At 31.7% G+C, this 7,435-nt stretch overlaps 1 pseudogene; it reads left to right on the top strand.

The window, feature by feature from the left end:
* Nucleotides 1-1,763: 1,763 nt before the first annotated feature.
* On the top strand, nucleotides 1,764-2,175 carry LOC149195428 (cytochrome P450 704C1 pseudogene; annotated as a pseudogene).
* Nucleotides 2,176-7,435: the final 5,260 nt, after the last annotated feature.

The raw sequence follows: 7,435 nt of genomic DNA, 5'->3' as shown, positions 1-7,435 counted from the left end.
TGGAGATTGTTGAGATTTTCTGTTTTAGTCAAATAGGCAAAAATGTCTGAAGGATGACAACAATAGGGATTCAGTTCCTAGATTAGCTCCAAGTTGTTGGGAGGGAGTTAATGCCTCCTATATTTGATGTGAGGGAGTTATGAGGCTGTTAGATTCTCTATGCTATATAACAGGCAATCATTCGGATGATTTGCTAAGAGAGTGTGAGGATTTCATGATGTAATCTCCTAATTTGATTAATAAACTCCTGATGCCTATGTTTGGTGGACGTAGCCCAAATTGGTTGGGTGAACCACGTTAAAATTGTGCCTTATGTGCTTGTTGATTTATTCTGCTGTGTGTTTAATTAATTTGCTTTGCACCTGATCCAACACAACAGAGGCATTGCGTCTCTATCCCCCAATTGCACAGGTAAAAGATTTGGGGTTATATCCTTATTGAAATAAAATAACGTAACATTAGGCAGGATCATAATAAAAGTGGATGAAAATATGTATAGAATTACTCAATAAGTAATTGCCCAGATAAAACCCCGTTAAGGGAATAGGGAAGATGACTAAATCCTAAGTCAAATCTCACTTTCTTAACCCGTATGGAGATATCTCACACTGCATACATTTGTAGTTGTAGGCGTAGGAAGAATGCACAAAATACACACAACAAAAGTTTGCTGCTCAATTAATTACTCTATTAACCACAAACTTGATTGCCATATATGTACATCCACGAATTATGGCTGATCTATTTTCTTGCTTCTCATTATAATGATGGGGTATATAATTTATTAAATATGAATCATGCAAACTCTAACTAAGACTTGTTTTTTTTACTGCTCATACAAAATCATACAAAATCACACTATACTTGATTTCATATTTATTTTTAAGACCAGGTAAAAATTAAAAATTCTCAGCAATTTGTTCTTGGATTAATATAAGGGAGGTCTATGATCAATCCAGGTGACCTTATAATCGTATATCTAGTAACTTGCAAGCCAGATATACTAGATCTTTTGGATTAATATAAGGGAGGTTTATGATCAATCTAGGTAACCTTATAAAGGTATATCTAGCAACTTGCAAGCCAAATATACTAGATCTTATGATTTAGCTAGAACCTATAAAAATATGGAATCTACTAAATCATAACAGCCCATATACTCAATGAGAAAAGATCATACCAACCCATATACTCAATGAGATTTAGACAACCGTCTAAACTTATAATTAAAGCACCTATATCCTGGTTATTACTCAATATTAGTTTCAACTAAAAAGATACCAATGATATTCCTCTTCTTTTCCGTTTATTTTCTATTGTATAAAGAAAAAATAATATGACTTTTCACAGGATGGAAAGGTTATTAGTTTCAACTAAAAAGATACCAATGATATTCCTCTTCTTTTCCGTTTATTTTCTATTGTATAAAGAAAAAATAATATGACTTTTCACAGGATGGAAAGGTTATTGGTTTCAACTAAAAAGATACCAATGATATTCCTCTTCTTTTCCGTTTATTTTCTATTGTATAAAGAAAAAATATATGGCTTTTCACAGGATGGAAAGGTTATTAGTTTCAACTACAAAGATACCAATGATATTCCTCTTCTTTTCCGTTTATTTTCTATTGTATAAAGAAAAAATAATATGAGTTTTCACAGGATGGAAAGGTTGCAGTTGCTGATGATATTCTTCCAGATGGATACAAAATAAATAAATACAAAATAAATACAGGTGATATCATGGTCTATACGTTTTACTCGATGGGAAGAATGAAATATCTATGGCGTATTGATGCTGACGAGTTTAGGCCTGAGAAATGGCTCCAGAATGGAGTTTTCCAGCCCGAGTCACCATTCAAGTTCACCGCATTTCAAGTAAGCGCATAAGGGTGATAGTGAATCTTTTTATATGTCCCTAGTGTGATAACGAGTCTTTTGAAAACGATGCCATGAAATTCATTAGCTCTAATCCGTTTGCTTGCAGGCTGGACCTCGCGTTTGTCTTGCCAAGGATTTTGCATACATGCAGATGAAGATTGTTGCTGCTTCCCTTATTCGTTTCTTCAAATTTGAGGGTGTAGAGAGCGAAGAAGTGACATATAGTGCAGCACTGACCCTCCAAATGGCTGGGGAAGGGCTCAATCTTCGGTTCAAGCCTAGATTAGACTTCTGAGCACATTTTCATCTTATAGTAAGGTAGTATACAGTGAAACTTACAACGTAGATTGTTATTTCTCTACTTGAAGGCATGTTTAACCAATGTAAAAATCCTCGGAAAACATTGAATGGAATATGTAAATATATCCTAGAAGCTGATGACCAAAAGTTATATGGTGTCTGTAGTTACTGTCCATCGTGCTCAGTTTCAATACGAAAATTGTGGTCCTGAATTTTCATTTTACCATTGTTTTGTTTAAAAGCAAAATAACCAGGGATTTATTAAATGAAACTCGTCGGTATGTGTTTTCATTTTCCCCATTGTTTTGTCGAGAAAACACAATAATTAAGGTTATACATATATCGTGCTTGGTAGGGAGCTTTTATTTTGCTAAATAGTTATTCATGGCCATTGCTTATGGGTTTACTGACAATTTAGAAGATTGCCCACAATAAGCAGTTCTGTACTTCAAAAATGCACAACGATTATCCTCTTATATTAATGTTAAGGAGTTGCGGCTCTTACTAATTTTATATATGGGATAATTTTTTTAGATAATTATTGTAAATAGATTTAATTTTAGTTGATGATGTAACCATCATAATTTGTAATTCAATTGAAAATTCAAAAGAATAATACAAATTTTATTTATTAAATAAATAAATTAAGATGGTCGGCCTCTAGTGCATTCATAAAACCTATGTACCAACATCCAAAATCCACAAACATTCACACTATATAAACCAAAACCAAAGATGCTTAAATAATTGTTAATTCATTTACAATATTCGATGTATAGTAAGAACTGATGCCAATCTGACGAAAACAGCCCTAGCAAGTTAAAAGCAAGTTAAATAGTTGAGGAGAGCCTCCAACTGGTAAGGCCAGTTTGACCGGGGTCAAAATTATTTTATTAATTTAATAATTAATATCTCCGATAAATATATAAAATTCTAATGGGTATTTAGTTAAAAATTATAAAAAAATTATAAGTTAATTAGTATTTAAAGGAAATCTAGTTAAATAAAGGACCTTATAATATATGAATAAATTGAATAAATATAAAATAATTTTACTTAAAAGAATTATTATAAGTTAATTAGTTATATAAAGGGCATTATAATATGAGAATAAATAAAATAATATCAAAAGGATGCTAGGTTAATTAGAAAAATATTTAAAAAGTATAAGTTGATTAGCATTTAATTGGAAAATTAGTTATGTAAAGGACCTTATAATAAAATAAATATATAAAACTAATTGTAAAGGGGGGAATATTTATAAATTAAAAGAAAGTTAGTACCAAAGAAATGAGATTTAAATAAAAACATAATAATAATAATAATAATAATAATAATAATAATAATATAAATAAATAAAATAAAATAAAAATAAGAATAAAAATAAAACATAAATAAAGATAAAAATAGAAATAAAATAAAAAAAAGATATATAAATAAATAAATAAAAATAAAATAAAATAAAATAATAATAATAATAATAATAGTAGTAGTAGTAATAAAATAAAATAATAAAATAATAATAAATAAAATAAAAATAAAAATAAAAAAAAATAAAATAAAATAATAAATAAATAAATAAATAAAAATTTAAATAAATAAATAAATGAGTAAAAAACAATGAAGGAGGAGGGCCGAAAAACTACTAGGTAGGGAGTGTTGGGACCCAACACTTAGTGATTTTCCAGCCATCTTCCCTATTGAGATTGCATGGCTTCTTTTCAATCTCAAGCGCTTCCCTAAATTTACGATGATGGAAATGCGAAATCTTAGCAATAACACTAGCCTCCTCAATACAAACATGATAATTGGTTTTGTCAGCATGTTCATCTAAATCACAAGACTTAGCTCTCCTATGCGTAAGGTGAGCTGCATGCTCACTAATCATTTGATAAATAATTAATTATTTAATTAATTATTACAGTGTATTTTGGAAATTGTTATGATAATGTATAAATGGGGAATGTATTGAAACTTAAGCCTGTGAAAATGAAAAAAGTAGTATTTGAATAACTTAGGAATTACAATTAATGTCATTTTGTGAATCAAGATTTGAATATCATTTATAAAGTGATAATAGAATGGTAATTCTGCAGTTACAACTAAATAACATTGGTTAAGTGGCAATTGAATATGATTGGCAGATATATTATTGAATATCATTTAATTAGGAAAAATTTGGTGAGTAGATGTGATGAAGCTATATTATTATCTAGTGAATTGGTAAGTATATGTAAATAAACAATGAGAGGGTGTATACAAATATCAAGATGTTTATAATATGTAAGAGTGGGTTTGTTCCTACTAAGAATTAATTGAGGTTAGAGGCTCTACAATCGAGTATGGGATATATGTTAAGTGTAAATGTTTAACATTTAACACATTTAATATAATGTGAATGTGGGTCTTAATTAAAAATCGATATAAGTATTATGTATATAAAAAATATAAATTCAACATTGGTTTTACGGAAGTGAAATTTATATGTTGGTTCAATTAAAAATAAATAGGTTAAAAGTAATATCAAGGTGTGTAAGGTAGAGATGTTGTATAGTAAACATTTAAATCTTGACTTAGTAAATAATAAAAAGTCAAAAGTAATAAAAATAATAAAATTCAATTTGTTATATTGTAATTATGTTTTGCAGGACAAATTATCCCCTCCAACTCAAGTTAGAAATTACTATGCTATGTGAAATATTGCATAAATAATTATAATTTACATTGCTCAATGGTAGTAACTAATAAAAATAGATGTGAATTGGATAAGAAAATTACTTGCTCAAGTGAAAGAACTTGCATAAATCTTGGTGGGTAGTAACAGCTAGTAATTCTACATATTTACAATTTTACTCCTACATAAGCGTTAAAGAAAAAATAAATAATGGTAGGTATATTTTTACATCTTATTCCTATAATTTTTTTTATGCAAAGACTTGATTAAATTATGGTGGGAAGTAATTGATGGTAGATAGAGTATAACTTATTTTCAAGTATTTTATTTTTCTGATGGCATTATATTTTGATGGCATTATATTTTGCAAAGGCTGCAATAAGGCCTTCAATTTATGGTCCAATGAAATGTTTGAAAATTATTTTTTTAATAATGTTGAAAAATAAATACTTATTTTCCAAATGCTAACATTATAATTTGCATTGCTCAATGCTAAACTAATAGTTATCAATAGACAAATAGACAAATCAATTGTTAGAGTCATTCCCTAGTAGGGACTAATAATGATTTGATAACCACACTAATAATGATTTGATAACCATATTTAAATTTAATTAATGAGCACATAAAAACTTAATACTTACAACAAACTTACAATACACCAAGTATATCCACCACCACATTACCATGGATATTATTAACTTGTTAATAGGTTTTTCTACAATACCATGGGCCAAAACTATGGATTATCAATACCACATGGTAAAAGCATAACTCATTTCACAATAAAAATTTAAAATGTGAAATATTTTAGGCATTACATATAGAAATGATTACATAGAGTGAAAATTCTCCATCATATGGATGGAGCGGGAAGAGAGAACATGGATATAGTGACAAATCTAGAGAAGGAGAGTGTAACAAAGCTAGAGATCACAGAGAGAGAGAGAGCGATGGGGATGAGAGAGAGAGGTGGGGTGTAAGAGAGAGGAAGATAGAGGAATGAAGAAAGAGAGTGGGGGAGGGAGAGGAAAGAGATATGGTGAGAGAGATAGAGACAGAGTTGGAGGGGGAGAGAGAGGGAGGGAATAATAAGGATGTGGAGAGATAGAGGTAGAGAGAGAGGGAGCGACAAGGGAGAGATCAATAGAGAAGGAGAGAGGATAGGAGGGAAGACATATAGAAGGAGAGGATAGGGAGAGGGAGACATAGAGATGGATGGGGAGAGAGATAAAGAGAGAGGGAGGGAGATAGTGATAGATTTGGAGGGTAGAGAGTGAAAGACAAGGGGGAGAGATAGAGGAAGGTGGGAGAGAAAGGGATATAGAGGAAGGAAGAGAGAGAGCACATGAGAGAGAGAAAGAGATAGGGAGGAATAGGAGGAAGGAAGAGACAAAGGACATGAGGGGGAGAAGGAGAAAGGGAGGGAGAGAGATATCGAGTTGGAGGGGGAGAGTGAGAGGGGGAAGAACAATGACATAGAAAGATAGTGGTGCAGAGAGAGAGAGGGTGTGCCAAGGGAGAGATGGAGAGTGAGTGGGTGAGAGAGGAGAGGAGGGAAGAGATGGAGAGAAGGATAAGAGAGAGAAAGGTAGATAATGGAAAGAGAGAAAGGGAGACACGAAGATGGAGGGGGGAAAGAAGAGGAGAGAGAGAAGGAGATTGGGAGGGAGATGATGATAGAGTTGGAGGGAAAAGAGAGAGAGAGTGATGAAAAGGAGAGAGAGAGAGGGAGGTGGAAGAGAAAGGGAGAGAACATAAGAAAAAGAGAGAGGACTCGATAGATAGAAGGAGAGATGGAGTTTTATGGATGGGAGAGGGAGGGAAGAATAATTACATAATGGGAGAAAGGTGGAGAGAGAGAGAGAGAGGGTGGCAAGGGAGAGATTGAGAGAGAGTGAAGGAAAGAGTAGAGCAGGAGGGAAGAGAGAGAGAGAGGAGATGGAGAGGGAGAGATGGATCCAACCTAGATATGGTATGTTTGTATATAAAAACTAGCCTAGATCCATCTTAACCCCAAAGTTATCAATCATCGAGAGGGATCAAATATCTTTTAATTTTACAAGAAGTTTGTATCTCAAGAGATTTGATCCCTCTGCTTGCTTGATAGATCCAATGTCAAGATGGATTTAGGTTGCTTCCTACAAAGAATTAAAAATTATTTTTTATGGTTTTATAACAAAAGGGTTTCTACATAGATTTTGTGTGCATAAAAAATGTTTAGATAAATAAAAATTGTCTTATACCCATTCACACCATCCCTCTCAATATAAGTCTAGGATGATATCATTTTCAATGGATGAAGTAATGACTAAGTGTCACCAAGTCTCTATCAAAATAATCTCTCTTATCAAAGGGTTATTCATGCACCTCAGTAACCATGACAAGCTAATACTAGGAAAACCACTTGGATCATACCCATTGCACATCATATTTCTTTAAATTTTCTCTCTCAACATAAATTTGAACTCATATATACGTATGAAAGTCCAAATTATATTAACTATATATAGCATGTAAATCCTATATAAGGTCCACGCTCCTTTTCCACCTCAAATTTATTTTTTTTCTAAACATTTCC

Source organism: Pinus tabuliformis, chromosome 2_2 (genome assembly GCF_031772625.1).
Source record: "Pinus tabuliformis cultivar Carrire ecotype Pingquan chromosome 2_2, CPIR1, whole genome shotgun sequence".
In the NCBI taxonomy this organism is placed as follows: domain Eukaryota; kingdom Viridiplantae; phylum Streptophyta; class Pinopsida; order Pinales; family Pinaceae; genus Pinus; species Pinus tabuliformis.
The sequence above is the reverse complement of the archived record's forward strand: the minus strand, read 5'-3'. Positions and strand labels throughout refer to the sequence as shown.